The sequence below is a fragment of the Triturus cristatus genome, chromosome 1_1 (genome assembly GCF_964204655.1).
Source record: "Triturus cristatus chromosome 1_1, aTriCri1.1, whole genome shotgun sequence".
Taxonomy (NCBI): Eukaryota; Metazoa; Chordata; class Amphibia; order Caudata; family Salamandridae; genus Triturus; species Triturus cristatus.
This window is the reverse complement of record NC_140579.1, coordinates 1,301,995,341-1,302,017,407: the sequence shown is the minus strand read 5'-3', so window position 1 is coordinate 1,302,017,407 and position 22,067 is coordinate 1,301,995,341.

Below are 22,067 nucleotides of genomic sequence, written 5' to 3'. Positions count from 1 at the left end.
GCTGTCCCCCCCTCTCTTCCTATTATTCCCTCTCTTTCTGTCTTGCTCCTCACTTACTGAAACCCGTGACTTGAAGAAACGGTTCACAACCTCTATTTCCTTCTTTCATTTAGTTGCTTCCCTGTGAAATGGATCCAAAAAAGAAAAACACTCTTCCGAGAAATGCACTTTTTCTGACATTTTTCTATTCCAAAGTGCAGCGGGATGGAGAGAAATAGAAGGTTTTAAATATGAAAAATAAATACATAACTAAATAAAGCAAGACAGAGGGGTTGCAAAGTGGCCAGATTGGTTTTATTTACATCCAAATACATCAGCATCACTTTACAGAGTTTGCCAGTGAACAGCATTGTTCTTCCCAGGTGGGATTGGAAAACATAATGTGTACCATGGCTCTGTGTTTATGGATGTGGTCTTTTTAAACCATACTGCTTACGTTTTGTAAGGATATAAACAATGGACATTGAAACGGTTCCCTTCAGGGCCCTCTAGTCATGTCCTTAACTTTTCAGGTAAAACCACTCGCTGATTTCTGAATAGTGAGTGAGAGATCGTTAAGGTAACCATGTTGTTTCTGCTTACATTTCACATGCTTTACTTAATCTTGCATTCCCTATGAGTGGTTGTTTTTACTTTTTTTTTAGGCAGCATATTACTCTTATCAAGTGCATAATTTGAATTGAGCCACATCCAAGTGTTTATAGCGGGCACAATTAGGTTATAGCTGAAGGCAGTGCGAATTTGTCTCAGTGGGGAAGTATGGTGTTCAGTGGGGGAGAGGATGTGGCACTATGGCCAGAGCTGTCGAATTTGGAACTGGGGAACCGGGTTCAGCCTTCATGACCAGTCCACCAGACGACTCTACTGAGGGAGCACATTCCCATGCTAGACCTTAGAAGGCCCCTCTAGACCTTAGAAGGCTTGATGTCTTAGCACAAGCAGGTGTACCCTAGTGGTGTCAATTGTGGGTTAACCTTGAAGGCCTGTCCACCACAATCTATACTGAAGTTCATCTCCAGTCTTGCGGGCAGGCCTACGAAGCAGCACACCCTAGAGCAACAGTGATCCAGTCGCTGTGACTGTCACTGAGGTCACATGAACCTTGAGCAGGTTAGGGCGATGCGAACGGTGTGACCGCACTGGGTACCTATTTCGGGTGGGTGAGTAGTGTTTGCAAGTATATTATGGTTTGAAAAAAACTTGCTGCCTCCTTCATGGCCTCCAGCAATTTTCAGAAACAATAAAAATGTCATCATAACGTTGGTGATTAATGTTCTTCCTAGAGAGAGATGGAGTTTTGTCTAGTGGAAGGGTTGACTCCTGGAAAGGTAGCAGAGAGGGTTAATGTGTCTGCTGCAAAGAACATGTACCATGCAGATCACAAAGTGCACTGCTTTAATGGGCGGACCATGATGAATGGTCATTTAATGTCAGCTGTAGATGAGGGATCCCTGAACAGTGTCATGTATGTGCATGTTTGCATTGTGCTGAGGAGATTATCAGTTAATTATTCACGCAGCTCTCTGATGGATGTCACATGTGGTTTTTCTGAGTCCCCAGATAGATCATGCAGTTTGTGTGTTCTCTTTTGTACTGCCAGTCACTGGTGTATTCAACTGTGTAGCCTTGGACTGTGTCATGTATGTGCATGTAACTTGGATGATCGAGGTAATTATTAGCGGCGATACTACGTATCTCTCGGACCCCTTTCAAGTGGTCGCCGTCCTTTTTCCCCAGCAACACCCCCTCCCCAGGGGCGGCAATCTGAGAGATAGCCCCGGGTGCCACAAGCTCTAGCTACGCCTCTGGGCATGCCATCCCTTTGGCACAACATTTACAGCTTTTAGGCATGTCACATAAATCATCTCAATCATGAGTTTGAGTTCTGCTCTTGACAAATATCCCTTCTAACCAACAGTGTTGAGTAACCACTCATGTTTTTTTCTTGTACAAGTCGTCCCCGTTAACCTGGCACTGTTAGACCAAATGAAGCTTTTAACAAGCTTCCTATACAAAAGTGTATTACGTTGCACAATTTGGGACACTATTACTTCATCACTACGTACGTTCAGGCATGAAAATACTGCCAAAGGTATCCCCACCTTAGGACCTGTTTAACCACTAAATACCGTATAAGGAAACAAAAGATTACCAGTGCACCTAGCCATGGGCCTTCCACTGCGTGTGAACCCCTGTCATTGTGTTTTAGACTGTTGATCTGTTTGAGCTGCAGCAGGCCCATGGATATAGGCCATAAGGCGTGGCATTGCATCGTTCCAGTGACCTGGCTGTGAGGAGCTACCTTACCACTGTTGTTGGCACATGTAGTGCGGGGTTCGGCCGCCTCACCCATTAAAATAAACTGATACAAAGTAAAGACCCTCCTGTGTGCATGTGCAAAGCTGCTAGGTTAGCTGTGGGCAAAATGCCAACATTCAATTAATGTCATTTCGGGTCCACAATTGACTGTCCTAACAGTTACTAAAGAACTCTTAGGTGGCAGACCTTAAAACAATGTACTACTGGGTTGCTCGCTGTGCATCAATTTAAATAAACATAATTGTGCCAATAGACAGGCGAAGGTTCAATTCACCGTAAAGTACGACTGGTGGCAATGATCCCTGATAGTTCCCGGAAAGTGCAACGCTCGTAAACCATACACGGGGAAACCAGTTGCACGTTGCCAGCTACTATAGAGTGGGATATGAGTTTGTAGAGCCTCCCCACTCAGCGGCTCACATTGTGACTGCTCTGTGCAGCTAGAAACCTTTGTGCTGTGGATGAGTCTATTGTCAGATTTAGCTGTAGCTCGCTCTACAAGACTCCTAATTTTAACTATAGTGTCGTTACATGAGAAAATTCTCCTCTTATGCAAAGCTAAGTATTTGGGGCAAATTTTGATTTCCTAGGCATAAACATAAAACCCCCAAGTCTTCATTATATAAAAGCGGCAGTATGCTTGCCTCTATACACAGAGAACTAAATTCAAACCTTTGTGGCAAAATCAATGCATCGCTGAGAGAGGAGTGCCCATGTGCGATCCCGCGAACATGACAGCATCAATAATAGCCCAACAGCATGACTGACCAGCCAGGCCAGAAACTACCGTAAATTGCACTTGTCAAGCAAGGCAGTGCGGACTCCCTGCAATGCAGGTTTCCTGAACCAATTCAAATCCCCTTGTCAAGGGAGGCCAGTGTCTAACCATTGGGCCTCAGAGGTCCCATGAACTCCTCTAAAATTAAAATTGGCACGGAGACCATTGCTAACACATGCAGTGCACTTAATAAAGTTATTCACATTTGTAACAAACTTTTCAAAACAAACTCTACTCAAGGGACATCCCCTCAACAAGCAGGCTGCTAACCATACGACGCCTCGGCTGCTGTGAACCTAAGGCCGTGTACCCGGATGCCCCCCACATAAAACCATTCTGCGGCCATATCAGTTGTCAACCTAATAGGCTCCAGCCTTTCGAGACGTATTGAGGCCCGCATGGGTAAACTCGCGACCGTATCAATACCGGCATTACACTGTTTTGTGTCCCTGCCTCCATGTTAACAAAGCCAAGATTCGTCTACCAGGCGCTTCGAGCTCATTCACAGTAACACGGCTTCAGTTTGTTTGGCTTTTCTCTTATTTTACAGCTACAGTGCCTCAGAAATAGCTGGCATATTTTGACATTAGGACTTGCAGGTCTGTCATTGTTTTTATATATTTCCCTGGCATTTAATAGCAGCATGCAGTCAGTGAAAGTGCACTACCAAAAGAAGAAACTTCACTTCGGATCCAGCAACAAAACAACATCAGACTACTTACAGCCTCGAGTTGCTTGTGGATTCGAGCATCTGCATGTGAAAAGTGCTGCAAAACAAGCAGGCACTGCAGAAGTGTCCCAGGGACCGCGGCACTGCAATTTATATAATTTTACATAAATATATATCAGATTAATGAGCCCCGCAAGTAAGAATCAGTGTCGATCCCATGAAGTGATCTATTTGTTTATACCCTGGCATCTTTCTTTGATCAGGGATACCGAAACCTGCCTCTTAGTACGAAAACGCGAGTGCTAAACAAATTGTCACTGGAAAGAGCAGGCTGCAGGTGCGTGTGCCCAGCTTGCGCTAATTTTATAACCACACCGGGGAAACGGCGACCCCTCCTGTGCGTGTGCCCCCTACTCCACGCAAGGAGGGCGATTCCACGCACACCTGACTTCCCACGCCCCTTGAGTACTACAGTGCGGCCCGGCATCTTCACTGAAGTGGACAATGCGCCCCACGGAACTTCTGCCTTTCGCGAGATTTAATCTCCCACGTTGCTGCTTTGCATTAGGTGAAGGGTCCTTCAACCGGTTTTACAATCCTGAAAGATGGACATGTTGTGTGACTCGTATCGAGTGCCACAAGCTTTCGAGGTCAGCGTCTGCGGAGGTGTGTTCACCACTAACAAAGACAGTTTACAAGTTATGTAGTACTTTACGAACCCATAAGAACAACACTATCACATGCATTGTAACCAGGTGGCCCGCATCTTTGTAATCATAAAGTAAAGGGCAGGGATACACCCCCAGAACAATGTCTCGTGTAAGGAGGGTAACATCGCGAAGGGCTCAAACTCACCATGGAACGAACCCCCCTTAGCCTCCAACCCGCCGCGCATCCAGGCCTCAAGCTTCTGTGGATGGTGGTATTTACTTAACACCCACACCTGTTGCACAATAGTGGACGTTGGGGCCCCACACCGAAATTAAGCATACTCCCCCTGGGCACGCTCTGTAGGGCCCACTGACCACTCAGAACGTGCTGTTAATGGTCCCTTCTCCTCCACCATACGCGGACAACGAAGTCGGAGGCCGACTCCCCGCAACCAAAGAGGCCAACCCCGTTCACGAGACCGGCTGTATAAAATGAATTGCATGCCAATCATACTTCCGTGTCATCTAGACCGATTGAGGTTTGCACCCCGGTCCCTTTAATTCCAACACGGTCACTTTGGCACTGCACTCTCCTGGTAACACCTATGCGAGCCCTAAGTGCTCGGTACGCCACATTCCACCCAATGCGAGGCCTCGCCAAGGGACAAAGCGCCATACAAAACCCAGTAGAACAAGAGAGCCAACCCGAGTGACCCAATCATGCATCCAATCACTCCCGGACCTCACGTGGTGCAGGGCAGGGGCTATGCGCACTCGACCCACGGCTTAGCCTCTGCCCCCCGCTGTCCACCGCCTAAACACAGCGTGATACGTGGCGCAAAAACGGGAGCATAACAGAAACATCCACTCGAGAATGCAGTGCCCATGAGGACCGCACACCCAGGAAGGCAGGGGATACGACTCACCGCACGCAGTGGGCGACCACGTGACCGGGAATATAACCAGCACGCCGCCAACGCCAGACCTGGCCTCTGGACGGAGCGACCTGGGAGTTCCCTGGGTCCCCTCGTGTCATCCGTGCACCCCCCACGCTCAACCCTGGATGCCGTCCCGGCCTTTTAAACTTTGATGGCACAGAGCGCAGCCCAAACTCTGGCCGAACCTTGCTGCCCCCTCCCCCCGCAACATCAGGCCCAAGTGAGTCCCCTGGAGCCAGCTCTGCCGAACAGGAAGGGAACGCAACGCTCGCTGCCCCCCACCTCAGGCCCAAGCGGGCCGGGGGAACAGGCCGGGGGAACGGCTCTACCAGATAGAAAGCAGCGGAGGGGGGAGCCTCACGGCGCTTGCCACCCCCCCCATGCGTAACATCAGGCCCGTGCGGGCTGAAGCACCGGTGCTGGCTACACTGACTAAGACTAACTCAGGGAGAGGGGGAGCAAGCGAGTCTCGCCTCTCTCCCGCACAACCACGTAACCCTCAAGCGGGCTGACGCCCTGGACCCGGCTCCATCGGTCAGCCGCAGCGGGAAAGAGGGGAGCCTCGCTAAGCTCGCTGGCTCCCCCCCAAAAACACATTGTGCCTACACCTGGCCACGTCCTGGCCCGCGCTGACGTGGAGTAAGCAGCATCAATGCCCACCTAGCCACCTCCCTGGTCTACAGTAAGCTGACCACGACCAGTGGGGGGGGCACTGCCCCATGTACCCGGGAGCCGTCCTACCCCCCCCAAGGCAGACCACATTGCCGAGCTTTGCAGCCTTACCTAAGGGAAAGAAGGGAGTGGGTAAAACGCACTCTGTTACTGGTGACAGTCATTCTGTTGCTCAGGGGTCAGGGTGGAAGAAAGGTTGACACCATCCACTGACCCATCTTGCTCTCTGGCTGACAGGAGGTAAGGAAGAGGCTCGGTCTCCTCCTCCAACCCATCCTGGCGCGCAAATGGCTCCACTGGGGCCATGACCCACACCTTCTGTCCAGGCTGAAGCTCAACCAGAGTGGCATTCTGGTCGTACCACCGCTTCATCTCCTCCTGGCTGGCTTTCAGATTTGCCTCAGCGAGTTGTCTGAAATGCCTAGTCTGGTTCCTAAAGGCTAGCATGTAGCTATATACATCCTGGGGAGGTTTCCTGGGAGATTGCTCCCAGCCTTCTTTGACCAGACTTAGAGGTCCTCTTACGGGGTGTCCATAGAGAAGCTCAAAGGGACTGAACCCTAGAGATTTCTGTGGCACCTCACGGTAAGCAAAGAGTAGGCATGGTAAGAGGACGTCCCACTTACGCCTCATAGGCTCCTCAAGACCCATTATCATGCCTTTGAGGGTTCGGTTGAATCTCTCAACCAACCCGTTTCCTTGGGGGTGGTAAGGAGTGGTGAACTTATAGGTTACACCACACTCCTGCCACAGGGACTTCATATACTTGGATATGAAGTTGGTTACCCGGTCAGACACTACCTCGCGAGGGAATCCCACTCTGGAGAAAATTCCCATCAGTGTTCGTCCCATCACTGGGGCCGTCACTGTCCTCAGAGGTATGGCTTCCGGGTACTGGGTGGCATGGTCCACCAAGACCAGGATGAACCTGTTGCCCATGGCTGTCTTGGGGTCGGGTGGCCCCACAATGTCAATACCCACCCGTTCAAATGGGGTGCTGACAACAGGGAAGGGCTGGAGAGGAGCCTTGCGCTTCCTCCCACTCTTACCACTTGCCTGGCAAGTCTGACACGTCCTGCAGTGAGTGTCTGAACTCCTGCACATTTGGGGCCAATAAAAATGGGTGACAAGCCTTTCAAAGGTCTTGTCCTGCCCCAAATGTCCTGCCAATGGAACATCATGAGCCAACCCCAGTAGGAAGTCTCTGAAGCGCTGGGGTACCACCAGCACACGGGCTGACCCAGGCTCAGCAACCTTAGGCTCAGTATACAGGAGGTCATTCTCCCAGTAGATCCAATGTGATCCAGACGGATCACCTGCTGCCTGGTCTGCAGCCTGTTGCCGCAGACCCACAAGAGAAGGGCATTCTTTCTGCTCCTTGCACAATTCCTCCCTGGAGGGTCCTCCTTCTTGCTGCCAATGGGTCAGCTCAGGCAGGTCCCCCAGTTCGGCTACTTGTTCCCCTGTAGGCTCCAGGCTCAGGGTCTGCTCCCTCCTGGACCGCGGGAACTTCGGGGGCCGGTTTCCCTTGCCCCCTGCCTCTACTCTTGACGGCAGGTACCTGGGCCTCCCTCTCAGGCTCCAGGTCCTCTTGAGCACCTTTACTCGCTGCCATTGACCGGGTGGTCACACACGCCCAGTCAGGCATACCCAACATTTCTAAATGTGCATTCCGCACCACCTTCGCCCAAGGTGAGCTCTCCAAGTCATTCCCTAACAAACAGTCAACAGGCATGGTGGGCCTCACAGCTTCCTGAAGAGTACCAGAGACCCCCCCCACCCAAAGGGAACCTGAGCCACCTTGCAGTGACTCTCTGTGTTGTCAGTGGCAACATCTGGGTTGAATGCTCCAGGGACAACCTGCTCTTGAGACACCAGGTGACACTTGACGGATGTCACACTGGCCCCTGTGTCTCTCAGAGCCTCCACTCTATGGCCATTGATGGGTACCCACTGCCTGTATTTCTTAGTGTTATCAGGCAGCTGGGTCCTGGGGACCACCTCACAGTCTCCTAAGGAGACAAGGGACATCTCTGCGGGACCCCACCCACCTTGGGCACCCAACTCCTCACCCAGGGCTACACTAGCCATCTGTCGGGGGGCTGCACCAGTGGATGCTGGTTTTCCAAACAGGCGACACTTGGTATCATTGGCAAAATGACCCAGTTCTCCACATTTGTAGCATCTCGGGGGCCCTCTTTGAACAGGTGGACCTGTCGGGGCCCCTGACGGTTTCTGGGGGGGAGGCTGAGAACCTTTCCCTTGGTTCCCTTGGGGATTACTTTGGGGCCTCTTATGGAACTCCCTCTGTTTACCCTTGTCCCCCCCACTCTTCTGCTAGGGACCCTGCCCACTCTTGGCTGAGTCACCCACGTGACCCTTGTGGACCCTGGTACTGACCCAGCGGTCCGCCTCCTCAGCAAGCTTCCTAGGATTAGTCAGCCTCCTATCAATCAGGTGCTGGCGTAGCTCAGGAAAACAGTTACTTGACAAGTGCTCCCATGCAATCAAATCAAGGAGTCCCTGAAAATCAGTGACTTTGCTACCCTTCACCCAACCATCCAATGCTCTGCAGAATAAAGTGACATATTCAACATAGGTACTGTTTGCTATCTTTGTGCAACCCCATAACCTCTGTCTGTACATCTCAGGGGTCAAACAATATCTAGTCATCAATGCATCTTTCATGTGGGGATAGGAATTATAGACATCAGAAGGCAAGTCTAGCTGTGTGTCCCGCCCCACACTAAGGAACCGCCCCCACAACCCCGCTCCCCAATCCTTCTCAGGGACCCGGTGGGAAGACATGGCTACCTCATAGGCCTTGAACCACTGCCCAATATCATCATTTAAAAAAAAATCCTTCACTACATCTTTAGGGATATATACTCTAGATTCCACAGGCATTGACAGTGTGCTGCCACCAGAGGGAGTACTCCCTAAGTTCTGGGCTTTCAACTCCTACTCCCTCAAAATCTGTTCATGTTCAAACTGTAGCTTCTTTTCTTCTAGGGCTAACTTTCTACTTTGCATTTCAAATTCTAACTGCCCACTTAACTTGAGCTTGGTCAGCTCCAATTCGTGCATCCTACATTCTTTTCTATCTGCCAACTCCTCTGGAGATAGACTGTGGTTAGAAACACTGCTACGAGCAGGGGAAGGGGTTCTCCTTCCTCTTGGACCCGCTGGCCCATCCAGATGCTCCTCTGCATTATCATCATCAGTGGCATTCCTTGCTTCTACCCAGGCCCTCAGCACCTTGTAGAACTCTGGCTTATTTTTGCATCCAGTAGTAGAAACATTGAATTTCTTGCAGAAGAACTTTAGCTGTTTAACTGGGTAGCTGTCCAGTTTCTCTTCTTCCCATTACCATTCATTATCAACCGAGACTATGGATGCTGCTTTCTCCATGGTGGTTAAACTTGGCAGTACTCAAAAACAGAAAGTCCCAAAAAGAAATCTACCAACAAGTAGAGGTTGCGTTAAGGTCTGCACTCACTAAGTAGTGTTCACCAATCACTGTACAAGAGTCACAAATGCAAGTCCAGAATCCTCACCGCTGACCTCCAATGTTAGACTTGGGGGTCTCTAGTTGGCACAGGTACGCACTTGTGACAAATAGGGACCAACTCCTCCAGTCAGGGTAAGGGGGTACACTCCTAAAATAACCCCTGCTCACCCCCTTGGTAGCTTGGCACGAGCAAACAGGCTTATCTCAGAGGCAGTGTGTAAAGCATTTGTGAACACATACAGTAACCAAGTGACAACACTACAAATGGACACCACACAGGCTTTATATCAAAAATAAGTATTCTTCATATAGATTTACCACAAGACCATTAAACACACAATACTGTTACTTTAGGTAGTAGAATTTTGCTTAGTTCTCTTAAGTTCTTAAATGCAGCACTTTAAGTCAATGTACCTTTTAGATGTGACACGCAGGGCAACGAAAGTGTTGCAACGATGTTTATGCGATTACGTTTTTGGTGCAAAGAAATAAAGACGTGAAGATCTTCCAGATGCGGCACGCTTCTCCGATGTTGCGAGAAGACTCGACTTGATGCTTCAGCTACAGCGGCGTTACCCTTGGCGAGATGCGACGACAGCGGCCTTGGCAGCGGCACTCTTCTCCGATGTTGCGAGATGCTTCCGCTCGATGCGATGCTGCAGCGGCGACACCCCTTCTGCGAGATGCGACGACAGCGGCTCAGACGGCGGCACGCTTCTCCGTGGATGCGAGGCGCTTTTCTGACTGCGGTGCAATGCGACAGCTACGATGGCTGCGATGGCGACACGCTTCTTCGGCGTTGCGAGACACTTCCGGAATGATGCGAGACGCTTCCGCTCGATGCGATGCTGCAGCGGCGACACTCTCTGCGAGATGCGACGACAGCGGCTCCGACGGCGGCACGCTTCTCTCCCTTGCGTCGCGCTTCCAGCTCCTTGCTTTAGGAACAACCTTGGGTTTTGACTTATGGGGCAGCAAGGCCAAGTCAATTTAAAATTAACACAACAAGAGTACTGCCAATGCTGCACTGGATTTAAAGAAGATGTTTTTAACCATGGACTGAACAAAACAGTTCCACTATAAACCACTTTTTCCGTTTGATTTTAATCAACAATTGAATTCAGTGCTACATTAACTCATTATTTAGCACGGTTTCATTTCGACAAATAGAACAAATTCGACAAAATAGTAGAAAAAACAATACATCATTAATATTTACATTACATAGACATATGCACACGACACTACCACTGACATACAAAAATCAATCAAACCACACATGCACACTACTCAATCATACTGTGAGACACTTCAGACAAATATTCAATGACAATTTGGAATGACAATTTTGAAAAGGAGGCTATCAAAAATTGGTTTGCAACAAAATAGTAGTAGTTGAAAGTCATTGAATTAGATTGTTAAATGTACGATTAGCCCAAAACGAAGAGGTCTACGCGTTTCGAATCCCTCAAGTTGTGGGGATTCTCATCAGGACCAAACGCTCTCTGTCAACCAATGACAACCAAGGAGAGACTTGAAAATATTGAGAATCGACCTTTCAAAAAAACTTGTCAGCCTAACGTAGTGTAATCGTCGTGTATCTCTCTGCCGGCGGGAGGGGTTATTGCGGACAGGTTCGTCCGGAAAAAGTCTCGGCTATTTCAGATGATAATGTGTTCTTACTTCGGAAGGAGCTCAGTTGTGGTCTTCCGGTATGATTGGTAAAGTTTTACGGGGAACCCTCAGTCCATGCGTGTTGCGCCATTGCAGGTATTGTTCGATGTACAACAGAAGGAAATCTCATGGAGACCAACCCCTGGAAGGTGGCAGGGGCATTTTTCATCCCAAAGGGCATGACCCGGAACTGGTAGTGCCCATCAGGGGTGGATAATGCTGACCTCTCTTTGGCCAAAGCGGTCAAGGCGATCTGCCAATACCCAGACGTTAGATCAAACGTGCTGAGGTAGTGGGCTGCCCCTAGCCGATCTATGAGCTCATCAGCTCTGGGGATGGGGTGTGCGTCAGTCCTGGTGACCGAATTGAGTCCTCTGTAGTCCACACAGAACCGGAGTTTGGGTGTGGCTCCCGACGCTGCAGCCTTTGGGACCAAGACCACTGGGCTGGCCCAAGGACTGCTTGAGGACTCAATTACCCCAAGGGCAAACATCTTGGAGACCTCCTCCTTGATGCAGGCCCTTACCCTGTCAGTCACCCTGTAGGCATTGTGCCTCACAGGTGTACTATCCCGAGTGTCCACATCATGGACGCACCAATCAGTGACACCGGGAACCAGGAAAAACAGGTCAGAAAATTGTCCCAGCAGCTGGCGACAATCATTCTGTTGCTCAGGGGTCAGGGTAGAAGAGAGGATGACACCATCCACTGACCCATCTTGCTCCTTGAATGACAGGAGGTCAGGAAGAGGCTCGGTCTCCTCCTCCATCCCAGCATCTGTTGCCAAGAGCCTGCCCACTTGGGACCTCTGCAAGTGGGGCTTGAGGCGGTTGACATGTAGGACCCTTAAGGGGTTCCTAGGAGACTTCAGGTCCACCAAATAGGTAACCGGAGTCTTGCGTTCCACCACCTCAAAGGGACCGGTCCACTTATCCTTGAGCGCACAGGGCTCCACTGGGGCCAAGACCCATACCTTCTGTCCAGGCTGAAGCTCTACCAGAGTGGCATTCTGGTCGTACAACCGCTTCATCTCCTCCTGGCTGGCTTCCAGGTTTGCCTCAGCAAGTTCCCTGAAACGCCTAGTCTGGTTTCTGATGGCCAGCATGTAACTATATACATTCTGGGGAGGTTTCATGGGAGATTGCTCCCAGCCTTCCTTGACCAGACTTAGAGGTCCTCTCACTGGGTGTCCGTACAGAAGCTCAAAGGGACTGAACCCTAGAGACTTCTGTGGCACCTCTCTGTAAGCAAAGAGAAGGCATGGTAAGAGGACGTCCCACTTACGCCTCATGGGTCCTTCCAGGCCCATTATCATGCCTTTGAGGGTTCGGTTGAATCTCTCAACCAACCCGTTTCCTTGGGGGTGGTAAGGTGTGGTGAACTTGTAGGTTACACCACACTCTTGCCAAAGGGATTTCATATATTTAGATATGAAATTGGTACCTCGGTCAGACACCACCTCTAGAGGGAATCCCACTCTGGAGAAAATTCCCATCAGCGCACGTCCCACCACGGGGGCCGTCACTGTCCTCAGAGGTATGGCTTCCGGGTACCGGGTGGCATGGTCCACCAGGACCAGGATGAACCTATTGCCCATCGCTGTCTTGGGGTCCAGTGGCCCTACAATGTCAATCCCCACTCGCTGGAATGGGGTACCGACCACAGGGAGTGGTTGGAGTGGAGCCTTCTGCTTCCTTCCACTCTTCCCACTTGCCTGGCAAGTTTGGCATGTTCTGCAGTGAGTATCTGAACTACTGCGCATTTGGGGCCAAAAGAAGTGGGTGACAAGCCTTTCAAAGGTCTTGTCCTGCCCCAAATGTCCTGCTAAGGGTACGTCGTGAGCCAGCCCCAGTAGGAAGGCTCTGAAGCGCTGGGGTACCACCAGCACACGGGCTGACCCAGGCTCAGCAATCTTAGGCTCAGAATACAGGAGGTCGTTCTCCCAGTAAATGAAATGTGTTCCGGACTGATCACCGTTGGCCTGGTCTGCAGCCTGCTGCCGCATACCCACAAGAGAAGGGCATTCTTTCTGCTCCCTGCAGAACTCTTCCCTGGAGGGTCCTCCTTCTTGCTGCCAATGGGTCAGCTCAGGCAGGTCACCCAGTTCAGCTATCTGTTCCCCTGTAGGTTCCAGGGCATCCCCCGCAAGGTCTGCTCCCTCCTGGACCATGGGAACTTCAGGGGCCAGCTTCCCGCACCCCCTGCTCCTTCTCTTTAAGGCCGGTCCCTGGGCCTCCCTCTCAGGCTCCAGGACCTCTTGAGTACCTCTACTGGCTGCCATGGACCGTGTGGTGACACACGCCCAATCCGGCATACCCAACATCTCCAGGTGAGCACTCTGCTCCACCTTAGCCCAAGGTGAGCTCTCCAAGTCGTTCCCTAACAGACAGTCTACAGGCATGGCGGACCTCACAGCTACCTGAAGAATACCAGAGACCCCCCCCCACTGAAAGGGAACCTGAGCCACTGGGCAGTGACTCTCGGTGTTGTCGGCGGCAACAACCGGATAGAATGCTCCTGGGACAACCTGCTCCTGAGACACCAGGTGGCGCTTGACAGCCGTCACACTGGCTCCTGTGTCTCTGAGAGCTTCAACCCTATGGCCATTTATGGTCACCCACTGCCTGTATTTTTTAGTGTTCTCAGGCAGCTGGGTTTGGGGGATCACTTCACGGTCTCCTAATAAGACCAGGGACATCTCTGTGGGACCCCACCCAAATTGGACACCCATCTCCTCCCCCAGGGCTACACTAGTCACCTGCCGGGATGGAGCACCAGTGGGTGCTGGTTTACCAAACAATGGACACTTCACATCAGAGGCAAAATGCCCCATGTTACCACACTTGTAACATCTGATGGGCCCCTTCTGAACAGGTGTACCTGTCGGGGCCCCTGTCGGTTTCTGGGGTGGGGGAGGCTGAGAACCTTTCCCTTGGTTCCCTTGGGGACTACTTTGGGGCCTCTTCTGGAACCCCCTCCGTTTACCCTTGTCCCCCCCACTCTTCTGCTGGGGACCCTGCCCACCTTTGGTGGAATCTCCCACTTGACCCTTGTGGACCCTGGTACTGACCCAGCGGTCCGCCTCCTCAGCAAGCTTCCTAGGGTTAGTCAGCCTACTACTATCAATCAGGTGCTGGCGTAGCTCAGGAAAACAATTACTAGACAAGTGCTCCCATGCCATTAAATCAAGAAGCCCTTGAAAGTCATTAACTTTGCTACCCTTTACCCAACCATCCAGTGCTCTGCAAAAAAAAGTCACATATTCAACATACGTACTGTTTGGAATCTTGGTGCAACCCCTGAACCTTTGCCTATACAACTCAGGGGTCAACCCATACCTAGACATCAAAGCAGCCTTCATATGGGGATAGGAATTATAATCATCTGAAGGCAAATCCAGCAGTGTATCCCGCCCCTCACTAAGGAACCGTCCCCACAACCCCGCTCCCCAATCTTTCTCAGGGACCCGGTGGGAAGACATGGCTACCTCATAGGCCTTAAACCACTGCCCTATGTCATCATTCTGGAAGAATTCCTTAACCACATCCTTGGGTATGTACACCCTTGACTCTGTCTGCACTGACGGTGTGCTGCCACCAGAGGGAGCCTTTTCTAGACTCTGGGCTTTCAGCTCCATCTCCCTCAAAACCTTTTCATGTTCATATTGTAGCTTCTTTTCTTCCAGGGCTAACTTTCTACTCTGCATTTCCAATTCTAACTGCCCACTTAACTTGGGCTTGGCCAGCTCCAATTCATGCATCCTACACTCTTTTCTATCTGCCAGCTCCTCTGGAGATAGACTGTGGTTAGAAACACTGCTACCAGCAGGGGAAGGGGTTCTCCTTCCTCTTGAGCCCACTGGCCCATCCAGCTGCTCATCTGCATTATTATCATCCATGGCATTCCTTGCTTCTACCCAGGCCCTCAGCACCTTGTAGAACTCTGCCTTGTTTTTACATCCAGTTGTAGAAACTTTAAATTTCCTGCAGAAGAACTTTAGCTGTTTTAACGGGTAGCTATCCAGTTTCTCTTCTTCCCATTCCCATTCAGTATTCACAAAGACTATGGATGCTGCTTTCTCCACCATGGTTAAGTTTGGCAGTACTCAAAAATAGAAAGTCCCAAAAAGAAATCTACCAACAAGTATTGGTTGCGTTTAAGGTCTGCACTCACTAAGTAGTGTTCACCAATTACTGTACATGAGTCACAAATGCAAGTCCAGAATCCTTACGGCTGACCACCAATGTTAGAATCCGGGTTCTCTGGTTGGTACAGGTAGGTACTTGTGACAAGCAGGGAACCTTTCCTCTAGTCAAGGTAAGGGGTTACACTACTAAAACAACCCCTTGCTCACCCTCTAGGTAGCTTGGCGCGAGCAGACAAGGCTTATCTCAGAGCGTTATAGGTTAAGCATTTGTGAACACATACAGTAACCAAGTGACAACACTACAAATGAACACCACACAGGTATTTATATTAACCCCTTCGCCGCGGCAGGAATTCCACCGCGGCGCTGGGGGGATTTGGGGGCAGCGCGGCGGCGCTGTGCTCGTGACGGAACCGCTCCGTCACGAGCCACGGTTGAGCTGTGCTCATGACGGAGTGGTTCCGTCACGTCTCCGCCCACTGCGCTAATCGCCCGCACAGGCGGGGAATTAGCGCCGCGTGGGTGGAGCGGCGGCCAACGGCCGCAGCATAACGGAACCACTCCGTCATGAGCACAGCGCAACCGTGGCTCATGACGGAGTGGTTCCGTCATGAGCAGGGAAGGGGTTAAAAATAAGGATTCTTTATATAGGATTATCACAAGACCATTAAACAATTAAAAATACACAATACGGTTGCTTAGTTGGTAGAAGATTGCTTGGTTTCTCTTAAGTTCTTAAATGCGACACTTTAAGTCAATGTACCTTAGATGCGACACGCAGGGCAACAAAAATGTTGCAGCGATGCAGATGCGTTGAAGTTCTTGGTGCAAAAGAAATAAAGACGGGATCTCCCAGATGCGTTACGCTTGTCTGATGTTGCGAGAAGACTCGACTCGATGCGTCAGCTACAGCGGTGTCACCCTTGGCGAGATGCGACGACAGCGGCCTTGGCAGCGGCACTCTTCTCCGACGTTGCGAGACGCTTCTGCTCGATGCGATGCTGCAGCAGCGACACCCCTTCTGCGAGATGCGACGACAGCGGCTCCGACGGCGGCACGCTTCTCCGTGGATGCGAGGCGCTTTTCTGGATGCTTTGCAATGCGACAACTATGATGGCTGCGATGGCAACACGCTTCCTCCTCGATGCGAGACTCTTCTCTCGATGCGGTGCAATGCGACAGCAACGATGGCTGCGATGGCGACACGCTTCTACGGCGTTGCGAGACACTTCCGGAATGATGCAAGACGCTTCCGCTCGATGCGATGCTGCAGCGGCGACACTCTCTGCGAGATGCGACGACAGCGGCTCCGACGGCGGCACGCTTCTCTCCCTTGTGTCGCGCTTCCAGCTCCTTGCGACACGCAGTCCCTCAGAAGGACCAACAACAGCAGCAGGCACTTCCAAAAGACTCTGGGGAGCTGGGGGTGAAGTCCACTGGTCCTGGGGCATTCGTTCAGGGGGCAAGCTCAGTTCAAGCCCTTGGAGATCTTTTCAAAGCACAAGTTGAAGCAAAGTCTTTAGTAGTCTTCCTCCTCTCCTTCAGCAGCAAGGCAACCACTGCAGGCCAATCCCCCAGGTCAGGGACAGTTACTCCTCCTACAGCTTTCCCAGTTCCTTCTCCTCTGGCAGAGGTTCTTCTTGTTTCAGCAGGATCTAATTTCTTGGGAGCAGGGTCCCAATACTTATACCCCTAATTCCTTTGTTCCTCTGGGTTTGAGGGGCCTTTGCCCAGTCCAAACCAGTTCTTGAGCACTCTGTTGACATGACTCTGCCTTTCTATTCAGGGTGCAGGGCAGAGACATCAGCCGCTCCGCAGGAGGTGGAGCCAGCATTGTGGTAGCAGAGCACAACCCTATTCAGAGTCCAGGTGCACTCCTCCCACCCATTTGACTGCCAATCTTCCTATTCACCACCAGGCTACCTAGCCCTGCCCCTCTGGGTTTCCCCAGCCCTGTCACTCACACAACCAGACAGGCAGATACACATCATAGCAGAGGCAGGCTGAACTGGTCATAAGCAAGCAAATACCAACTTTCTAAAAGTGGTATTTGCAAACACAGAATATTAAAATAAACTTTACTAAAAGACGTATTTTATTATTCTGAGTTCAGGCATACTAAACTCCAATTTCTAGCATGTTCCCTGGGTCTGTTAGGATCATAGAATGTAACAATTCTAACAGCCCATTCTAGCCTATGGAGAACAGGTAGCCTTACAATAGTGAAAAACGAAAATGGCTGTAATTCACTATTAGAACATGCCACACACATCAGGGCTTGTCCTACCTTATGCTTACAATGCACCCTGCCCTTGGGCCTACCATAGGGGTGACTGATATGAAGTTAAGGGAAGGTTTAGGTACCGGCAAGTGTGTGCACTTACCCAGTCAGCATGACAGTACCAGACTGCACGCAGGCTCTGCAATGGAAGACCTTAGATACATTTTACCAGGCCGCTTCTGTGGGTGGCACAACCTGTGCTGCAAGCCCACCAGCAGCATTTGTATTTACAAGCCCTGGGCACACCTGGTGCACTTTACTGGGGTCTGACAGTAAACCAAATAAGCCAATCATGGAATCCAACCAACATATACATTTTAAATAGGGAGCACTTGCACGGTGGCACTGGTTGGCAGTGGCACAGTGCTCTGAGCAGCTAACACCAGCAAAACACATGAGGCACAGCGACAAAAAGTGGAAGGGAGACTCACGCCAAGGTGCCAGGTCTAACACAAATTATACATCAATTTACAATAGGTAGCACTTGCACATGGCACTGGACAGCAGTGGCACAGTGCCCTGAGCAACTAACACTAGCAAAAACGTATGAGGCAACAGCGATGGAAGGGAGACTCACACCAATGTGCCAGGTCTAACAATTCCCTAGCCCTCCAGCCGGAATGAGGGGTATGCAGTAGGGAGGGAAACGGCGTGGCCAGGAGAGGCAAAGAGGAATGCCAGTGGGCAAGGGCAGGTATAAATACCTCGCCGACCCACTGGGTGCCGGAAGTGACATATTCTGGGCACCGGATTTTGGAGGACACTCCAGGGGTCCACGAGACTGGAGCGCAGGAATGTGCCGAATGCCGCACTACGGTTGCTGCTCTTTTAGGTGGGCACCCTGCGGGCGCCGGGGGCAACCTCATTATCTGCATTTTCACAAGGGGCATGGATTTACTGCTGCCCTTGAAAGGACCGAAATCTCAAACCATTTCCTAGGAACAAGCACAGCAATAATTCGCAGTTTACGTCCACAAGTTTAACTTAAATGGATGTCTGAATCCGCCCTAACTTTGGCAATTAATAGGTGATACTGAGGGGCACTGTCACACACCTCTTTATAAGCTAGCTGCAGAGATTTTCCTACCAGAGCTTACCAGTCACAAATTAGAAGGCTACCTTGCAAAACTGCGCATTTTTTGTTGTTAAATTTTGCAAAATTTCCCTGAAAAATAAAAAAAATACACTTTCCCAGAGAAATGTGGTTTATCCATATCACGTGTCACTTTTTTAAGCAGAAACTCACCCCACGTAAAAACCGCTTGCAGGATAACAGGGGGAGACTGGTTCGAGCAGAAAATGTCTTTTGCGGTGACATTATGTTCGTAAATCAGTATCCCACTGTTCTCTTGTGAGACTTTTTGTACACGAGGTGCGCACTTGCTTAAAAAAGTTACAAAAAAAATAACATGAAGTTGCATAATGCGAAATTTAGCAAATTCCATGTAACATGAAATTAGGGAATTTGAAGAATTTCTCCGGTGCAGGTCAAATTTCACTAAGGCCTACAAAAAAAATCAGTCCTCCAGATATGTTTTAGACTAGAGAAACACTTCTCTCCATTTTAGTCAAACATGCCCTCTCCGTTTCAACTAGCTAAATAGAAATAGAATAAAAAAATAGAAACAGATTAGCTGCATACACACATGCAGCAAAAACACACTGCAAAGAACGGGAAAATACAAGGCAGGATTGTATGGGAAGCCGTTCACGTCAAAATTACAGATCCCCATATACGACTCCTTCTGAAATGCATATTGTGATGCAAAATGATTATGAAACACACCAGAATGAATGTAATATCTGTCAAGGTAAATATGATACCTGGCAGAGTGAATCTGACTTGAACCAAAACAAATATGAAACCTGGCAGAGTGAATATACTCCTTAGTGATTAATATGAATAACACACACTGTGAATTGAATAAGAGATCTATTGAAATATACATCAATGGTACTTTAATGAGTATGGCCCTCACTATAAAAATGTAGCAATCAGTGAAACAAATACAATATGCATCAAAAAGAATGGGACATTCCTTGAAATGACTGACACATGCCAAGAGGAATATGACATACATTAAAATTAATATGACAGATTGAAATGAATGCACGTTACTGAAATGAATATATTATATTCTGAAAAGAATATAATGCATAATGAAATTGTAATACCTTACAATGAAATGAACATAACACATGTTGCAATTAATATAAATTGAGTTGAAATGAATATTACCTAGATTGCAATGAACATGAGATATACAGAAATCAGTAGGAGATGATTTCAAATGAATATGGCTTGTGTTGAAAGAAATATAAGCCCATTGAACTGAATTTGACATGCCATAAAATGAGTATGAACAAAGCTGAAATTCTCATGACATTTGTCAAAATTAATATGGCATGCATTGAAATTAAAATGATACATATTTAAATGAATATGATATATGTTAAAATGGATAAGTTGCATCTTAAAATGAATATGACAAGTGTTAATATGAATAACACATCGACTGAAATAAATATAACATTGATTGAAAAAAATCTAAAACATGTTAAAATGAACATGAAATGAGTTGAAATTAATATGAGGTCCATTGAAATTAATTTGACATGTATTAAAATGAATACGAGTAACATCAAAATGAACATGACATTTATGAAAACTAATACAGCTTGCTTTGAAAGTAATTTGATACACATTGACATGATTATGATAGGTGTTGAAATGGATATGATTCATGTTAAATTAATGTAAGATGTATTATTTTGAATGAGCCATGTATTCAAAGAAATATGATATATGCTAAGATGAATAGGACATGCATTGAAATGAATATGAGCCCCATTAAAATTGATTCAAAATGCCTTAAAATGAATATGACCAATACTGAAAATAAAATGAAATTTGTCAAAATTAATATGTTATCCTTTAAAATTAATATGATATACATCAAAATGAATATTTCATGCATTGAAATGAATATGACCTATGTTGAAAAGATTGTGACCCATGTTAAAATTATTCTGACAGGTGTTAAGGTGAATCTGACATCTTTTGAAATGAATATGACATTAATTGAAAGGAATATGACACATGTTAAGATGAATATGAACCACTTTGAAATGAATATGACACCTGTTGAAATTAATATGGCCACATCAAAATGAATATGGCATTTATTAAAATGAATATGGCATTTTATGAAATCAATATGAAACTATTTGAGATAAATGTAGCATGCTTTGAAATAATAAGCACACATCGAAATGAACACAGACATGTTTAAAAGAATATGACCCCTGTTCAAATGAATATGGCTTGAACTTATGTTGATTTACTTTAAAATTAGTATTACATATAGAATTGAATATTACATATTCTGAAAGAATATGATAGGGACTAAATTGAATTAACTAAAATTAATATAACACAAATTTAATAGAATATAAAACAAGGAACCAGCCTTTACCATGCATCCATTACATCCATCCATTTGCAACGCAGGTAAGTATTCTACATTTGTCTCACTGTACTTATCACATAGGTAAGTAGTTTTGTAAATAACACAATTTTTTTATGTGGGCGGAGAGGTAAAGGGAGGTAAGGATGATTTTAGGGTTTAGTGATGGTTAGAGGTAGAGGGAGGTAAGAATAATATTTGGTTTTAGGGGTGGTAGAGGTAAAGGGAGGTAATGGTGATTTTGGGGTTTATTAATTGTTTTGAGGTAAAGGGAGGTAAGGAATAAAAAAGGGTCTCTCATGTACAAAATAAAAAGAAAACCCTCACACATATACATTTATATATATTTACATATATATCCATATACATGGGTGTGCACACAAATGTATATATCTTTATCGTTTGAGGATTAGAATGCCGTCTAAATTATGCAAAAGAGGAAGCAGGGAACTCTGGGTAGTTCCCAAGTTTATATGGAGTTTAGCTCCTTTCTATGGAGCACTCTACAACACCACTGAATCTGCTCACCTCAAATGTCCATTTTTCTAGCAAAGTTTCTAAGCATAGAATTTGTACAGTGTGATCCACTCCAAGCTAGAAAGTGACTAAGGGCCTGATTACGACTTTGGCAGTCTTGGATCGGGCTGCCACACCAGCGCCATGCTCCAAGACCGCCAAACTCATAGTCTGGCCACTCGCCGTATTCCCATTGGAATACAGGTCGGGCAGTCCTGCGGCAGCTGGCCGGCCCACAGCGGTGCCTATCAAAGACTCATATGTGAACCTTAGAAAGCCAGCGCAGTGTAACTGCCACAGCGCGTTCCAGCACGGCATGGACTGTGAAGTTTATGTTGTGCTGGAACAGGGGGCGCATGCAGACAGGGGTGGAAACCATGTGCCCCCCTGCCTGCATTCCCTGGCCCAGAGGCAACAGGGGGCGCCCTCAGTTTCCACACTTTT